The sequence below is a fragment of the Schistocerca americana genome, chromosome X (genome assembly GCF_021461395.2).
Source record: "Schistocerca americana isolate TAMUIC-IGC-003095 chromosome X, iqSchAmer2.1, whole genome shotgun sequence".
In the NCBI taxonomy this organism is placed as follows: Eukaryota; Metazoa; Arthropoda; class Insecta; order Orthoptera; family Acrididae; genus Schistocerca; species Schistocerca americana.
The window spans coordinates 373898971-373918678 of record NC_060130.1 but is presented as its reverse complement, the minus strand read 5'-3'; positions in this window follow the sequence as shown (position 1 = coordinate 373918678).

Sequence of the window (19708 nt, the reverse complement as noted above, 5' to 3'; positions counted from 1 at the left end):
GTTCAATGAACTGTTATTCATGTCGACTGATGGTTCGTGAAAATGAGAACAATCACATCTTGAAGTATCGGCGTCTGTTTCACCAACAATATGTTGATATGCACTTGTACATCAAATCTGAAACAGAGCGACTGACCTTTTATAAGACTGAACTAGACAATTCTCCGTTTCGAGGAGCATATTCACCTTCGAGATGCCATCAACGCTGACGGAAACGTACAGAATGTCTGCGAAATGACGATTCTCTCAGCAACGTACGTCGTAAGTCCCGACATATGCGTGAATACGCTCAAGATACCATTATAGCACATTAGATTTGTTCATCACGTTCACGTACAACCGCATTGGACAGAGAATCGACAAGAGTTATTCCCTGGACAATCACCCATCGATCTCCATGACATCACTGCTAGAGTTTTCAAACAAAAATTGAATTCACAGATGGATTACAGTATGAAGCATTCGTTGTTCGGCGAGACAAGCTGTTGGATGTATTCGCGGCGGAAATTCCCAATGATGAAAAAGATCGAGCCTAGCATGAGGCTATTACTAAGAACACGATTCATGGCGCCTCTGGAGCATTAAATAGCGATCTTCCGCGTGTGGTCGACGGGAAATGTTCAAAGCGTTATCCACGGGCATTAGTAGCAGAAAAAATTAACAGTGTATCGTTCCGGATCGACTGCTGATTCGAACAATGAAAGACCAACAACTGTCAAAGTGAATGAACAGGACATTGAAGTTGATAGTCGTTGGATGGTTCAGTATTCGACATTGTTCTCGAAGACACGCAAACCGCACATCGAATTTTGCAATTCCTTGAAATCCATCAAATACATCTGTAAGCATGTGACCATTTTCTCATTCGCCATGCGTAGAAAACATCCCACTGCTGTTCACTTCGCTGTATTTCTGGAGAATGCACAAAGTATATACTTGGCTGTGGAGAATGTATTACAACGAGCTGATTGACCGCCATCCACAACACTGACCAGTTGTTTTGAAATATGCCAGGATGGTGACTTCGCCCGAACGTTGTTATGTTCCGAAATGCTAAACTGTTGTACTTTGAATCCACCGTCAAAGAATTTCAACGAAGGAAACAAGGAAATCCATTTCCAGGTTACCCACATTTATTTTCCAACTATGCGTTAGATTACATTTACATAGTCTATTAAATCAATGACGAGTTTTTCTATTTGCGTTTGCTATTAGTCAACGTTAGTGGCCCAGCATCATTCCATCTTCTACGAACTGTTAATGGCGAATTGTGTGGCACATTAGAGAACCCTGTCAACGTTTACGACTGCTAAAGAGTGACACTCCTTCGGATTACCGCCTCGGACATATTGTGACTCATCAAATACGAACATCGTTTTCGATAATTCGCTCAACATGCTTCCCATCGAAACCGATTGATTTGTGGACCAAATACAAAGATGATAAGTCTAATGTTATTTTGCAGCAAATACGTAGTAGAACATCAAATCCAGATATGCCACTGAGCGAAGAAGGCATTACGTCAATTAGGCACAACAACGCCCGATCTTCCGATGTAAGACACATTTAATCAAGAGTTGAAACGAGGAAAAAATATGGCTGCGATGCTTTGAGAGAATCTGAACGAACGTTTCGCTGTTCAGTCCACAACAAAAATATGCCTACGACAATCTCATAAAAGTTGTGAACGAAGGAACTGGAGAATTTCCTTCTTGGACGCTTCCGGTGAAACAGGAAAAACTTTTTTGATCGCATCCGTTTTGACAACGTTTCTCTTCCAGAATGAAACTGCACTTGGACTTGCTTCGTCAGGAATTGCGCCTACGTTGTTAGCACCCGGTCTAACACCTCATTCGGCACTCAGATTGCCGTTCAACAACAAAATCCATGAAACTCCAATGTGTACCCTTTCGAAGAACTGTGCGGCGGTCAAAGTTCCGCAGCAGTGCAAATCGATCTTTGGAGGCGTTAGACCGAACGGTGCAAAATCTACGAAACAATCAATACCGCTTCGGTGGTACTACAATTCTGTTGGTAGGTGATTTTCGGCATTCATTGCCAGTGATTCTATGGCCACCCGATGAACTTCATACATGTTTGAAGTCGTCCTTTTTTGTGGAAACGTGTCAAGATACTCAATTAACACTCAGTTAAGTATGAACATACGTGTTGAGATGCAAAACGACCGATCTGAAGAAGTATTTTCATGGCACCTGCTGGACATTGGCAATGACAAAATCCCCGTTGACATTTCGAATGGCTGCTTTACACTCCCCGTCGATTTTTGCCAGTTCACCGAATGAATGATTGAATTCACCGGAAAAGTGTTACCAAACATTGCTCAAAACGACAAAAATCATACTTGGTTGAGCGAACATCCAGTACTGGTTGCAAAAACCGTTGATGTCGACGAATTGAATTTCAATATTCAAAATTAAATTGCAGGCCAATTGATGTGGATTCCATTACTAGCCAAGATGATGCCATCAAATATCCTCACTGGAATTGCCCGGATTGCTGCCTCACAATCTCCAACTGAAAGTCAGATCGGTAATCGTAATGTTGTGAAATGTCAACCAACTACGTCTTAGTAATGGCGCCTGGCTTGTGGTAAAGAATCTGATGAGGAACATCATCGAAGCAACAGGAAAGTAAAGACGACACGTTTTGATACCACCTAGCCCAATGATCCCAACCGACATGCCATTTGCCTTTAAACGCTTGCAGTTTCCGGTGCATTCGCAATGACAATAAACAAATCACAAGGACAATCACTGCGTGTTGTTTGCCTCATTGACCTTGAAAATCCATGCTTCCTGCGTGATCAAATGTACGTCGCTTGTTCCCCTGTCGGAAAACCATTAGCTTTGTTTGTTACCGTGCCAGGCAACAAAACAAAAATATCGTGTATCACAAAGCATTGCCATGGACGTGATGGCGATGTGACAGCAAAATAATCGAAAGAAAGCATTTTTTGTATTGACTGCTTAACTGAACATAGATCTTACAACCGAGATTGAAACGTAAATAAAACACCCGATTTCAAATGTAATGGAAGAAAATAAATAATTTGGTGGACATGAAATTTTAACTCAATTAGACGTAAATTATGGAACAAAACCGCATAGTTCCATATCGATCACATTCCAGACACATGACGCATTTCCAGTATTTCAGCGTTCTAATGCGGAATGAAGTTAACTCAAATGTAAAATTTCCCACTGCTGTACATCTGAATGCACTTCTCCTCAAAATGAATATCCATGGACACAATCGTAAATAGGTGCTAAAAAAAACGTCGTCTTCTTTTACTTTGTTTACACATTCCCAACAGCTTTCCACAAATTCACAAAATGATCACAAACAAATTTATTGAAACTCGACATCTACCGCGTCAGCTAGTTAGAGATATAAAACACCAGTTCCATTGCATAGTGAACTGGAAACAGCATTTTCCGAAAATTGTCTGGAATTATTGAATTGTGTGACAAATCAGTTACACAAAAAATGCCAATACCATTGTCACAAATGCTTCATTAATAAGAGGTGATGTAAGTTACGTATGTGGCTCACAGTAATCTTTTTAATCTAAACTGACGTGAAATCACATATCTGACGCGATACCTTTATAGCAGAAGGAGAAGAAAACAGAGAAGGACCAGGTGAAGCACAGGAAGAAGGAGAGGAAATTTTTGTGATTGTATTTCGTTTTATTCAACGTTAGTCACTCCTTATCTGTGTTTGAATTTTATTAGATTTTGATGTCGTTCCAGAACAGTTATTAAGTGCTTCTCTCGTAAGTCATCGCTTTGTATCAGAAAATAGCTACTTCCAGACGTCAGTGTGTTTGATAGTGCGTAGGTGGCAGGCAGCCTCACGGTTGCCCAACGACAGAGTGACAAAGCAGAGAGCGGAACACAGCTCACAGTATGAGGTCATTCTGCCTTATCAGCCCAAGCTAACGCAGCTGACGAACTGTTGAGTTGTGAATCATCGAATCTGTAGCAACCCTGTTGTTACCGCAGTTTATAATCAAATGAATCAACTAAGTGCCTTTCGTTCTCCACCCGCACTCGTGAATGACCCGAAAGGTCGGAAGTACGATCCTAAGGACGTTAGTCAGCCAACGAATTCCTTGGTGTGTTTGCGTAATCACCCGTCGGACTTGCAGTACCTCGGTACTCCCTCGGTGTCAGTAAGAAATGGTCACAGAATACGTCATTGTATATCCTGAACTTACAAAAAGAAAAATACCAGAATAATGAAAATTTGAATTACTTAATGCCAAAATGATAGTGGAATTAAAAAAAACGAATAATAGTAAAAAATGTGACACCTTCAGTTTTGTTTAATTTATCTAAAGCATAATAATTAACAAAGAAGATGAAAGGTATCGGTCACGGTCTATTAGTAGGAATCTATGTCTAGGCCATACTCCGCAACGCACTTAACGGTGTGTGACTGACGGTACTTCTGGTACTGCTAACTGATCCCCTTTCCCTGTTCCACTCACGAATGGCGAGTGGGAAAAATGACTGTCGTTAGCCTCTGTATTAGTTCTCATATCTCGTATTTTCTCATCGTGGTCATTTCACGAGAAGTATGTGGGAGGAAGTAATATGTTGTCCGACTCTTCCCTCAAATTTCAATAGCAGACCTCTCCGTGTCGCACAACGCCTCTCTTATAATGTCTGCTACTGGAGTTTGTTGAGCATCTACAACGCTCTCGCGCTGACTAAACGATCCCGTGACGAAACGCACCGCTCTTTGTTGGATGTTCTCTGTCTTTTCTATCAGTTCTACCTGATAAGTATCTTAAACAGATGAACAACATTCAGGGATCGGTCAAACAAGCGCCTTGTTACCACTTCCTTCGTGGATGACTTACATTTCCTTAAGATTCTTCCTGTGTATCTCGGTCTGGCATTTGCTATTTCTAGTAGGAATTATACTGCTATTTTAGTAAAATGATTTTGTAAAACCATACAAAAGTCGAAATCAGAATGGGCAGACTACAAATCCGTATCTTTATTCGCTTTATGTGAACACTTTTCCCCTTTTATATGCAATTTAGTAAAATATAAAGAATTTAACACACACAAAAGGAAATGAGTATTTATATTACATAATAACCTTCAATTTATATCAATGAATTACAGTCACATAACAAAAAGTATGGGACCTAAAATATCACTGAGTCATTAGAAGGGTCTTGTGTGGAGAAAAGCCTTCAATGTGAGATTGAAAGCATATGGTTGTCTGTAACAGTCTTCATTTTTTGTAGAAACCTACTGAAACTGTGTGTATTAAAAAACTAAAAACCCGCCTCGATTGCGAAAAAAGCACCTAGTGTTAAGTGTTAACCCAGGTTTCCGCGTAGATAACTACACCTTATGGCGGGTCATGGCCCATCGAACATAGGCCGGTGTGAGGTGGAGCGTACACCATTGAGGTTTAGACTTTGTACATATGTACTGTTTGTGTTTTCCTTTTCTTTTTCGTTTATAAATGTATAGCTATGGTGTTCTTTTAATCACTGACAAAGATCTTCTTAGGCATTTTTGGCATTTATTGTTGTTCTGAAGAAGGTGTAATTATCTACGCCGAAACCTGGGTTAACACTTATCACTAGGTGCTTTTTTCGCAATCGAGGCGGGTTTTTAGTTTTTTTATATATTAACCAACGATTGCAGACGCGCTGCGATGTTGAAGGTTCTTAGAAACTGTGTGTCATAGAGAACTGCATACAATTTTGATCAGTACTTTAGGACATTCTCTCTGAATATAGATCGATTCTCTGTATCTGATATCATGAATTCATATTGCTGTTCCATAGAAATAGATTCATGGTTTAAAACTCGAATCTCACAAGTGACTCGATGTGCTTGACGTCGGTGTAAGAATACCCTGCTTGTTAAATAAAGGCCTGTGTCAGCATAGGTAGTTAACACCACGTAGGGTTCAGACAGGTCACTTGTTGACTGAAAATATTCCTTGTGCCTTTGTTGAGTTGCCCCCAAGTATAAAAGGCCATGTTAAGATAAGGTCCGCTGTTTCCGCCAGTCACAGTTTGTCGGAACTTTAGTTAGTGCACGAAAAATAAATGAATTTTTAAACAAGAAAGAAACTGAAGTGTAGTTAGTAATAAATTAGAAACGTAAAAACAGATTATTTTTGTTCAACTTATTAACTTTAATCAGAATGATGGCTCTCTTTTTTGTCATCAACAACATTTTTTTGATGCTAGGAGAGCAGGTAGGGGCTGCCATTCAAATAGAGTTGTCCAGTTAGTCTGTTTCCGTACTTGTATTCTGTTAAATTTCGGACTGGAGAAAGAAACCTCACACAGATTTGTAGAGCTGAACATTACCTTCACTTTGCGATCAAACTGAACCGAAATGAGGTATTTCATTCGGTCAAGATGTCTTTCCACTACTAAACGGTTGTAATTACTTTTCCATTCTGCGATCATTTATCTGAGTATCTGCTATTCCGGCGTTCATTCAATGACTGAAAAGAGGGACAGTATTACAGTTTTCCTCTGTGAAACATCCTTGGACGACCTAATTCAGTAATCCGGCCTCCTACCTGTTGTCTGCAGTATCGGTGCCACGGGCGTTAAGTTGTTCTTCCCACATCATAGGTTCTTGGAAGTCCATTGGTATATGATGATGAAAGGGTGGGGTTTCATGTGAGTAAGCTGGGTGCATTGTTGGATGGAAAAGAGGATGTGGTGGGTAGAAGTGTGGCACACCACCACTGAATGGATGGGAATGTGGCATTCCTTTGAAATTAATGGGATTAGAGATACTGGGTGCCAGTATGGTCACTGAGTGACTGACTAGGTGATTTCAAACTGCTGACTGATTTTACGTAAGACCAAACCAGCTTAGGGTTTTTAGTCAGCGTGTTTGGCAAAATTTTAGTTCCATAGTCACCGAACGTTTCTCTCATTTCTCTCCTTACGCTCATTTGCGCTTCGTTCAGCATTTGTTTGTCGGCTATGTTGAGTCTATACCTATCAATCGTTTGAGATATTGCAAGACTTCTGTACGTCCCGTGAAATTTAGTTTCCATGCCACGATAGATTGTCAATCTCGCTGTTATGTCGGAAAGGAAATAAATGAATCTTTCCCCTTCTCTGATAAATTGCAGACGCCCATGTGCTTAACGCCGTGCTGGAACGTTTCCGTTTATTGTGGAGTCAACAACAACGAGATTGTTCCCTGAACAAAGTAAAGTATGTGTTGTTCACAGGAAACTCCCCGTGCTGGAGGAACGCCTGAACTCACCCCACCCTGTAGCCTCTCCCACCGCAACTTTCTCCCACCACCGCTTGTGTATCCCCACTTCAATGCCTCTCTTGCAGTCCACGCAGAGCACGGTTGACATTCAGTTTCAGTGAGGTCTCTGTGAACAGTTCAACTTGTCTTTGCAGTTCGAAGAACGTCTCAGTGCTTGGTTAAAGTTTTAGACTCTTTCTTAGTGGTATCGCTCTACAGTGCGTTATGTCCTCACAGGATTCCGCTGACGCACAAGTAGATCCTTCCGTGGCGGCTCAGTCTCAGCGTTTAATCCATGGACAGCTCTACTTCCTAGATGGTTTTACCTCTAATCCCATTAATTTCAATGGAATGCCACATTCCCATTCATTCAGTGGTGGTGTGCCACACTTCTACCCACCACATCCTCTTTTCCATCTAACAATGCACCGAGCTTACTCACATGAAACCCCACCCTTTCATCATCATATGCCGATGGGCTTCCAAGAACCTATGATGTGGGAAGAACAACGTAATGCCCGTGAAGCTGTGTATGCTATAAATGCTCATCCTGGAGATTTTATGGTAATTGATGATGCACCATACGACGTCATTCCTCATTGTAAGTTTAATAGCGAGACAGACCCCATTCACAACAAACGACCACAGGGTGTTTCAAAACCCAGGGTTTCACAGCAGCTGCACAAGCACTCACAACCATTAGGTCAAGATCGGTCAACTTCAGGAGCTACAAGCCAAAGGAACTCATCACATGCAGCACCATACACAGTCACTGAACGTGTCGTCACAAACTCCGGTGAGTATAATTTAATGCTTATGAATCCCTTCAGTTAACTATCTAAGCATACGAGTATTACACTATGTTTTTACCACTGACGTCTTTGTAATAGTTCCTGTCATTGTGTTACCATATCCATGAGATGCGCTAAAGTACTGCCAAACTATAGAATATCGGTACTACCACCTTGAGACAAATGGTGATTTGAAGTAACTGTCCTTAATCACAAACAAAATTTCTTATTTCACAGGACATGGTAACGTACCTAAGTTTGATTTAGAATTTTGACTATGTAACATGCATGAAATGTCCTTGAGATTTACAGTCTAAAAATCCTAAAGAAAAAAAGAATTCTAAAGTATACATGTTCTATATATACTGAGCATCATTGTGTACAGCCTGCAGCACATACATTTTCTCTGTGCATTTAGGTTTTAAGTCCTTCTATTTCAGGACTGAGTATTTCATATCATTTCTTATGTCTTATACACAGTCAGTTCTAGATTTCTAAACAGCGCAAAAATTATAATGACGTGAATTTATATACGAGTGTGGTTTGAGAAGTTCTAGGAATCACCACGAGATGTCAGCGCTAGCGCAACGAGTTTTTCCCGTGATATTTATTGGACCGTTGCGAGAAAACACGTGCCACGTCACAGCTCTTGGAAGAGAGCTGTGGCTGTGACGCGCCACTGTTCTTGTTCCCGCATAGTGATTTGCGAAAATGGAAAAAAATCGAGATTCGAGCAGTGATTAAGTACTTCGTAAAGAAAGGTATGAAAGCAAAGGACATTCATACAGATTTAGAGAATACACTGGACGACTCTGCTCCTTCAAATTCAACGGTTCCCGAGTCGACAGATGAATTTAAATTTCGTTGTGAGAGCGCAGATGATGATCCGTGCTAGGGATGGGCAAATTGTGTCACTACTCTAGAGATCATTTGCAAAAATGCACAAAATGGACATAAAGGATCGCCGATTGAAAGCACATGAAAATGCTCATGCTTGCCAGATGTCATTTGAAAGGGTATGTCACATTTTAACCAAAGAATCATAAATGAAACAATTATGTGCAAAATGGGTGCTGCAACTCTTCCAGTGCCAACACACATGAGCAGTAGAACAAAGTTTGTATGGGCCCACTCTCCATTGTTGCCAAAGTTATTCAAGATGACCGCTGGCCAGTGTGGCTGAGTGGTTCTAGACGATTCAGTCTGGAACCGCACGACCGTTACGGTGGCAGGTTCGAATCCTGCCTCGGGCATGGATGTGTGTGATGTCCTTAGGTTAGTTAGGTTTAAGTAGTTCTAAGTTCTAGGGGACTGATGACCTCAGATGGTAAGTCCCATAGTGCTCAGAGCCATTTGAACCATTTTTTTATTCAAGATGGCGGATCCAAAATAGTGGTGATAGATATGGCAACATCGCAATGACGTCATGTTGTGAAGTTCAGATTTTGGCGGGAAAATAGGTCAATTGGGCTACCACCACTAACCTAACCCCCTCTATCCTCTCCCCTCCCCTTCCCAGGAAATGGTGGTAAGTTCAAATTCCAGCAGGACAATGCAACACACGACAGCTACCACCACAAATCTAAGAAAATGGTGGGAAAATAGGTCACTTGGGCTAACTCCACTAACCTAAGTCATTCGACTATCACCTCTTCCTATGAATTGGTAGGAAAACGGCTCAGTCTTTAATTAAACTGTTTGAGGATAGTAATTTCATCCAGTTTGTTTCCCATGAGGTCCAGAGTCCAACTGACATAGTAAACACTACTGCCACTAGAGTGTGCCATCATCCCTCCCATGTTGTAATCCAAGATGGCGGTCTGGGGGAGAAAATGGAGGGAAAAGGACTAAGCCTGCACAGGGATTACTGTAGAGAGGAAGGAGGGTGCCTTATTTATCTCAGAACAATTTATTTAGGGATGAATTTCATGAAGTTCATTTATTAGACTGATACAAAACACTCACCCTGATGTGATTGAGGTCGCAGTAAATACTCTACAGACCTCCAAACTACTTGTAAATAATGTGGTACACTGATGTGCAGAGACACAAACAACTCATAAATTATCGAAATACTGCAGTACACAACATACAGACATGCAAGCTATTTGCAGATCACTGAAATAATGCATGTGTAATGTTAAACAAATATGCGCACAATGGTTACACATACGAAAATAATGCAGTGCACAAACATGCAGTGCATGTAAAAAATGCAACGTATCACAAAACTGTGAGAACATGAGCACATTCTTTGCTGGGGCAGGCAGACGCAAGGCAGCACTGGAGCACGAACCATTGCTATCACGTTGCTGCCAACGGCAGGTGAAAGTTGTGTCTATTTGCGGGTATATAATTAGATTTCCTCGAGTGTTATACTGAAGTCACATGTCTATGTAAATCAGCCCCAAGCCACCCACTGGACTCTGCACAGATGTTCACCATTGCTGGCGCAATTCCTCTCTCTATCTGCTGTCCAGCAAACACCTTATTGACCAGCGAGTCACACTCACAGACGCTGCAGAAATCTGTTCCATTGCTTCCCAGAATAGCACAGGGTGCAGTGTTCCTAGCGATCCTAATCGGACATGCCAGATGCCTCTGGCTGTGTATGTGCTTACCTAGCCACCACATGCCCTGCCAGTCTAACGAAGGCCTAACTGCCAAGCAAGAGATGTCTGCATAGCTACTTACCTGAGAAGGTGCAGTTAAATGCTATACTGATGTTTCATGTCTATGTATATAACAACCAAGCCCTCTCTGGATGCGCCACAGGAATCGTCTGCAATTCTTTCAGAAACTGCTAGCGAAAATACTCCAGAATAACACTGACTGTATTCTTTCCAATGCTCCTAATGGCAGAGCTCGCCTATCAAATATCAGCCCCTCACGAAAAACGTAAAGTGTCCCAGAAATAGATAACAGTCGCTTTTGTAGGAGCTTTTGTGGTGTCTCAGGTTGTGTGCATGGAAATTCTTGCCCAAACAGAACCTGTTTACGAAAATAGTGCAGAATAACGCCGAATGTATTCCTCCTGATGGTCTTACCATGGTACCCCATCCATCACGTCTTACCCTTCCTGGAAATCGTTAAGTCCTGCTTTCAACAAACATCTCAGAAACGTTAAACCTTCTCACCGCTATGTAGATACTCCTTTGTCCTGCCATTAATGATGTCTTCTGACTGAATGGAGCATTATGATAGGCTGGTATTGAGTTTACCCGCCGAATTACTGATGCCGCCAGTGTGGAAGCACTGTCCAGCTATTTTTTTTCTGCAGACGAGACTTTCAGCAGCAATAAACTACTTTGCACACATCACCATATTGCACCAACAATTAAATCCTATGAAGTGGCTTACAGATCGTCAAATACGGAAAGACTCTTACTCAATTACACCGCTCTGCCACTGAGAGCGGGAGCTTGAATATTAGAGCATGAAACCGATCTCCAACCTGGCAATATATCACTGCACGCCATGTTCTTGTAGTAAAGACACAATTCGTATCCTGCACTATACACAATCGCCACTTTTACATCATTTGTACAGTTATCGACCGCCAGACACTCATACATATACCATGAAGACATACAGCATAAGCACATGCACTGTAGGTACACTCCTCACTGCACCAGATATTTCCCACGAGGTCGGGCAGGCATCCACACCCAACACATGACCAGAGCGCCCTCAGTGGACTGAAGTTACTCTCCAAACTCTTCTACAAATTTGGCGTTGGCTCCTCTTGGCACAAACGCGCAACTGTTTCTGGTCCCGACCTGCTTGCTTGCTTTTCTACAGCAATCTCAAGACCCTGGGATTACAAGAACATATGTAATTTCATTTGGTTTTCCAGAATATCATGCCATTTTCGAGGTATTTCTCGATATCAAGCACACAGCAATATCGCTCGCACTGTATAAGTCCGAAGACATAGACTGGAAATCATTTCTCTAGAAACCCGAAACTTTAGCGAGTTGAAGTGTGGTGTAAATCACTGAGTAGCTAGAAACGTATCCCGTCTGTGAAGGCCTTTATGTGAAACCTCGAAAAAACTAGAGGAAACTGATATTTCCACTCGCAAATACTGATGTCAATTTTGGTAAACATTTTTGGAATGCAGTGATCAATTAATTGTTATATTTAGATTAAAGTTCAGTCTTGATCACGTTATGTCTGTTTTAATGAGTAACCGGTTTCGGTTTTTTCTATAAAACCATCATCAGACCTGTGAATAAATTTTAAGAAATACTAGATACCAATTTTTAAATGAACCAACCCAAGGGACCAATGGGTATAACTAATTTTATTTTATTTTGTTAAAAATTTTGATATCATTAGACTTTTTCATTCATTTAAAAATTGGTATCTAGTAATTCTTAAAATTTATTCACAGGTCTGATGATGGTTTTATAGAAAAAACCGAAACCGGTTACTCATTAAAACAGACATAACGTGATCAAGACTGAACTTTAATCTAAATATAACAATTAATTGATCACTGCATTCCAAAAATGTTTACCAAAATTGTGCAAAGTTTGTCTAGTCAGGCAATTGGAAATTACAAAAGGTTTAGAAATATTAGAACCAAAATTATGAAACTTGGTATGAAAATTAAATTTAATAAAACTTGCCTCATGGAACATATCATACCAAAATATGCTAAAATCAATATTCAATCCAAATCTAGTAATGTAACATATGTACAACAAAAGAGTAGTATTTTATGGATTAAATCTGAAATTAGAGAAGCTTTTAAGATAAAAGATTTTTTAAATGTCGAAATGTATAGTCTGCATTTATTGCTAAGTAATGAACTCTCACCTTTGATTTTTTCTATTTTACTAAGCAGCATTGATGAGAAAATAGACTTTTTACGGAAAACGATTACCCAAAGACATCAGAGAAAAATTGGTTTACTCATAGCTAAACAACAAAATAAGCTTTCAGAAAAGGTCAACCATATACATCAATTCTATCCAAGGACAATGAATCTTACAGATATTCAGTTCACAAAGTCCGAAATGTCACTACTTAACAAAGGCTTAAAATATAACTTAACTCCCCCACTAAATAATACCAACGTTAAACACATAATTGCTGATGTTATAGCAACAAGCAAAATATCGAAAATAAATAAACCTGAAGCATGTAAGATAGCCCTAAAAACGAAGGACTTAATTCTAAAAGAGAAAAATAAACTACATAGAAAAACTGAAGACAAAACACTTAAAAATATCAATAATAAACTACTAGCAGAGAAAGCAATTGTGGTAAAGGCCGATAAAGGAAATACCCTTGTAATTATTAAAGAAGACGATTATATATTTAAAACACTCTCATTTTTTAATGGAAATGGGATCGTTGAAGTAACTAAAGACCCCACTCCAAAGTTCCAGTTAAAGATTAAGAAACTAGTCGATGAAAATAATCACCTCTTGACCCCTGAGGAAAAAATATGATGAAAAATATGAATCCCCAAATACCTAACTTAAGATCACAGATTAAACTGCATAAAAAAGAGAAATCTATACGACCTATTGTTAACTACAGAAGTAGTCCTTCATATAAACTAAATATGAAACTTAATAAAATTTTGAAAGCATTCTATACATATGAGAGCAACTTCAGTATCAAAAACAGTTATGAACTAATGCAACAAATCCACAATATAGACATTCCAACTAGTGCAAATTTCGCCTCATTAGATATTAAAAATTTATATACAAATATACCAATTACTGAGACGATTAATATAATTAGGGATAACTTAATACAATACAAAAATATGACTAAAGACGAAATAATCGAACTTATAGAACTACTTGAATGCACTTTAGATTACAATTATTTCTCGTTTAATACTAAAATCTATTGTCAGAAAAATGGCTTAGCAATGGGAAATTCTTTGGCTGGGACAGTGGCAGACATTTTCGTAAACCACATTGAGACGCAATTCATGAAAAATAACCCTGATATCGCAAATAAAATCATATATTACAAGCGATATGTAGACAATACATTATTACTTTATAATGGTTCAAAAGACGAAATTGAGAAATTTGCTATAAAATTAAACTCTATGCATCTGAAGTTACAATTTACAGTTGAACATGAAAATCGAAAATCTATTAACTACCTAGATCTCACTATAACTAATAACAACGGGAAACATTTATTCACCATATACAGGAAACCTACAACCACTGATGTTATTATTAATGCTACATCATGTCATCCTGACAAGTATAAAAAAGCATTTTTTAAGTCTATGATACACCGAATACTAAAATTACCGCTAGAAGCTAATGAGATCAAAAAGGAAATGACCATCTTAAAACAAATTGCAAAAACCAACTCTTTTGACACACAACAGGTAGATATCATTTTTAATAAAGTACAACAATCACAAAGTACTCCACTAATAAGTAATCCAAAATATATGAAGATGACATATATGGGAAACATATCAGATAGAATCACTAACTTATTCAAAAATTCTGGAATAACAATAGCATTTACAACTGACAATACCTTACAACAAAAATTAAGACATACCGTAAATAAAGATAATGGAAAATCTACCAGATCAGGAGTGTACAAGATCCAATGTAGAGACTGTGAGAAAATATATATCGGCCAAACAGGTCGAAATTTTGCAGTAAGGTACAAAGAACATACGTCAGGTACCTCACGAACAAAGTCTGTTTTTGGTCATCATATAACATTCAATAATCATGCTGAGGGGACAGTACAACAGAATTTACAAGTTCTTCATTATGCAAATAAAGGCTTACTTATGAATATCCTAGAAGAAATCGAGATATATGCTCATTTGAAAACCAAATCATCAATGCTGCTCAATGAACAATTGGATTTTCGCGAAAAATATTATTATTACCTTTTTGACGAAATTTTATAATAAAAGCATCTACTCTTTTGTTTTTTAAAAAAATATAAGATTAGTTATACCCATGGCAAAAGTAATGTATGTAAAATATGCTGCATCAGCAGTCTCATCAGTTATTCAGATATACATAATGTGGAACATACTATTGGCTGCTAACCTAATGCTATAAGGAACATTGCCATAAAAACTACAGTTAAAACAAGACGATTCTGCAGCATCCAACAAAGATGCAATTGTGATGTAGGCGACTTGGTAGAATCGATATATACCACAACGCCAAGGATTTTACATATTTGATGTAACTGGCACTGTAATAATATTAAGGTTGTCCATAGAGGGCACAGCTATCACACATCGTAATTCACTGTTTTTATCCAAAATATAAATAAGTTGTAAACACAACTATTATCTGTTAATCAGATATTTAAATGAATCAATTTTATGTTATTAGTGTATTTCCTACTTTTATATTTTGACGATGGCGTCATATTATGAACTCTGATTGGCAGTTATGAAGTAGTGTGACAGGAAGTAGGCGGAGCCTCTGCATATTTAAGCTCGTGCTCAGCACTCATAACCATCAGTTGACTGCACAGCAGCAAGGAGAGCTCCACCTACCAACCCAAGGGACCAATGGGTATAACTAATTTTATTTTATTTTGTTAAAAATTTTGATATCATTAGACTTTTTCATTCATTTAAAAATTGGTATCTAGTATTTCTTAAAATTTATTCACAGGTCTGATGATGGTTTTATAGAAAAAACCGAAACCGGTTACCCATTAAAACAGACATAACGTGATCAAGACTGAACTTTAATCTAAATATAACTGATGTCAATGATGTAGCAGATTCCAAATCAGCCGTACAATTTTCAAAGGTAGTTAAGGTGTTTCTCATGTCTAGAGAACCAGCAAACGTGTCACCCAACCGTCTTTTACCTGCTAGATGCATTCAACACACACCATAATAGATCTTCTGTCAACCAAATAAAGACGGAAAATGTGATGAAGCAGTCAATTGGACAATTTACATTGGAGGAAATAATGGTCCAGTGCAAACACATGTCCATATTGAATCTTCTCAAATTTCCACATGATCACAAATGCTGTCCAATACATACTAAGTATGAGTGCGTTATTTGGCCGTCTAGAGGACGACATGGGTATTTCAGCTACATTCCTGCATCCCAACAGGCCTTTCCATTCAGACAGGTCCTGCCAATAACCGGAAACGTGAATCATTGACGCGACAAGCCGCCACCAGCACGCCATGTACCCATAGGCATAATCGTCCTAGGAAATAGGTCACATATACAGGATGGCCTACTGATAGTTACTGACCCAAATATCACACGAAATAAGCGTCAAATGAAAAAAACTACAAACAACGAAACTTGTATAGCTTCAAGGGGGAAACCTATGGTTGGCCCGCTAGATGCCGCTGCCATAGGTCAAACGGATATCAACAGCGTTTCTTAAAATAGGAACCCCCATTTTTATTACATATTCATGTTGTACGTATAGAAATATGATGTTTTAGTTGGACCATTTGTTTCGCTTTGTGATAGATGGCGCTGTAATAGTCACAAACATATGGCTTACAATTTTAGACCAACAGTTGGTAACAGGTAGGTTTTTTAAATTAAAATACAGAGCGTAGGTACGTTTGAACATTTTATTTCGGTTGTTCCAACGTGATGTACCTTTGTGAACGTAGCATTTCTGAGAACGCATGCTGTACAGCGTGATTACCCGTAAATACTACATTAATGCAATAAATGCTCAAAATGATGTCCGTCAACCTCAATGCATTTGGCAATACGTGTAACGACATTCCTCTCAACAGCGACTAGTTCACCTTCCATAATGTTCGCACATGCATTGACAATGCACTGACGCATGTCATCAGGCGTTGTCGGTGGATCATGATAGCAAATATCCTTCAACTTTCCCCACAGAAAGAAATTTGGGGACGTCAGATCCGGTGCATGTGTGGGCCACGGTATGGTGCTTCGACGACCAATCCACCTGTCAGGAAATATGCTATTCAATACCGCTTCAACCGCACGCGAGCTATGTGCCGGACATCCATCATGTTGGAAGTACATCGCCATTCTGTCATGCAGTGAAACATCTTGTTGAAACATCGGTGGAACATAACATAGGAAATCGGCATACATTGCACCATTTAGACTGCCATCGATAAAATGGGGCCAGTTATCCTCCCTCCCAATACGTCGCACCATGCATTAACCCGCCAAGGTCACTGATGTTCCACTTGTCGCAGCCATCATGGATTTTCCGTTACCGAATAGTGCATATTACGCCGGTTTATGTTGGTGAATGACGCTTCGTCCATAAATATAACGTGTGCAAAAAATCTGTCATCGTCCCGTAATTTTTCTTGTGCCCAGTGGCAGAACTGTACACGACGTTCAAAGTCGTCGCCATGCAATTCCTGGTTCATAGAAATATGATACGGGTGCAATCTACGTTGATGTAGCATTCTCAGAAGCGCCGTTTTTGAGGTTCCCGATTCTCGCGCAATTTGTCTGCTTCTGATGTGCGGATTAGCCGCGACAGCAGCTAAAACACCTACTTGGGCATCATCATTTGTTGCAGGTCGTGGTTGACGTTTCACATGTGGCTGAACACTTCCTGTTTCCTTAAATAACGTAACTATCCAGCGAAAGGTCCGGATACTTGGATGATGTCGTCCAGGATACCGAGCAGCATACATAGCACACTCCTGTTGGGCATTTTGATCATATTAGCCATACATCAACACGATATCGACCTTTTCCGCAATTGGTAAACGGTCCATTTTAACACAGGTAATGTATCACGAAGCAAATACCGTCTGCACCGGCGGAATGTTACGCGATACAACGTACTCATACGTTTGTGACTATTTTGACTATTACAGCGTCATCTATTACAAAGTGAAAAAAGAGGTCCAACTAAAACATTAATATTTATTTACGTACTACACGAATATCAATAAAAATGGGGGTTCCTACGTAAAAAGCGCAGTTGATATCCGTTTGACCTATGGCAGCGCCATCTAGCGGGCCAACCATAGCGTCATCTGGTTTCCCCCTTCAAGCTATATGAGTTTCGTTCTTTGTAGTTTTTTCGTTTTTGCTTATTTCTTGAGATATTTGGCCCAGTTACTATCGATGGACCTCCTTGTACATTTGATCACTATACTTACAATTAAATGTTGCGATTGCTATCTCAGTTGAACGACATTCGACTATGAGTGAAGTAACTGAAATACACACTGCCGACGGCTGTGGTTCTGGAAATAGAAATATCTGTACCATTCTAATAATTTGACATACTCTCTCCTTTGCTATCACAGCATCCCATGTCAAATCCATACCTTCCTTATGACTGGACATAGTCATTTCCTTTGAACATGTCGCAACACAAAAACCTACTTTATAATCCTGATGCTCAAGGCAAACCTATTACGCTTCCCCTACTACTAAGTATAATACTTGGCCATTAACTGATTGCTGGTGATACGAAATAGTACTGACCGAAAATCAGCGAAAGGTGGACATGTCTCATATGATTTTCTTGCGAGTGGTACCACTGTATCTTAGAGAGAGAGGTGTAATCACCTTACAACCAACCAGATGTTAAAAAACACGATTGCAACAACTATTTCATATATATGGGCAAGCTCCATTCATTCACGAGATGCGGAGTGTAGCAGTCTGCTTCTGGTCAGCTGCAGATTAAATTGGCAACGGTGCTGCACAACGGGTTGGTCAAAGACAGTGTGACAGGGTCTTTTAGTCTCTAATTTTATTCTAAGGCTGCAAGAATGCACTTTGGCACCCATCCGCATAGAGACAGATCGTAAATTATGCACTATGCTTGAGGTGCTACAATTATGTAGAGTGTTCTCATTAACAAACGGTCACAATGCCCACGTAGTACTAGGGACAGAAAGTTGGCTGAAACCAGATGTAAACAGTAATGAAATTCTAAACTCAGATTGGAATGTATACCGCAGAGACAGGCTGGACAGTGAAGGGGAAGGCGTGTTTATGGCGATAAGAAGTGCAGTAGTATCGAAGGAAATTGACGAATATCCGAAACGTGAAATAATTTGGGTGAAGGTCACGGTTAAAGCAGGCTCAGACATGGTAATAGGATGTCTCTATAGGCCCTCTGGCTCAGCAGCTGTTGTGGCTGAGCACCTGAAGGATAATTTGGAAAATATTTCGAGTAGATTTCCCCACCATCTTATAGTTCTGGGTGGAGATTTTAATTTGCCGGATATAGACTGGGAGGCTCAAAAGTTCATAACGGGTGGCAGGGACAAAGAATCCAGTGAAATTTTTTTAAGTGCTTTATCTGAAAACTACCTTGAGTAGTTAAAACAGAGAACCGACTCGTGGCGATAACATATTAGACCTTCTGGCGACAAACAGACCCGAACTATTTGAAACAGTTAACGCAGAACAAGGAACCAGCGATCATAAAGCGGTTACTGCATCGATGATTTCAGCCGTAATTTAGAAATATTAAAAAAGATAGGAAGATTTTTCTGTTTAGCAAAAGTGACAAAAAGCAGATTTCAGAGTACCTAACGGATCAACACAAAAGTTTTGTCTCAAGTACAGATAGTGTTGAGGATCAGTGGACAAAGTTCAAAACCATCGTACAATATGCGTTTGATGAGTATGTGTCAAGCAAGGTCGTAAG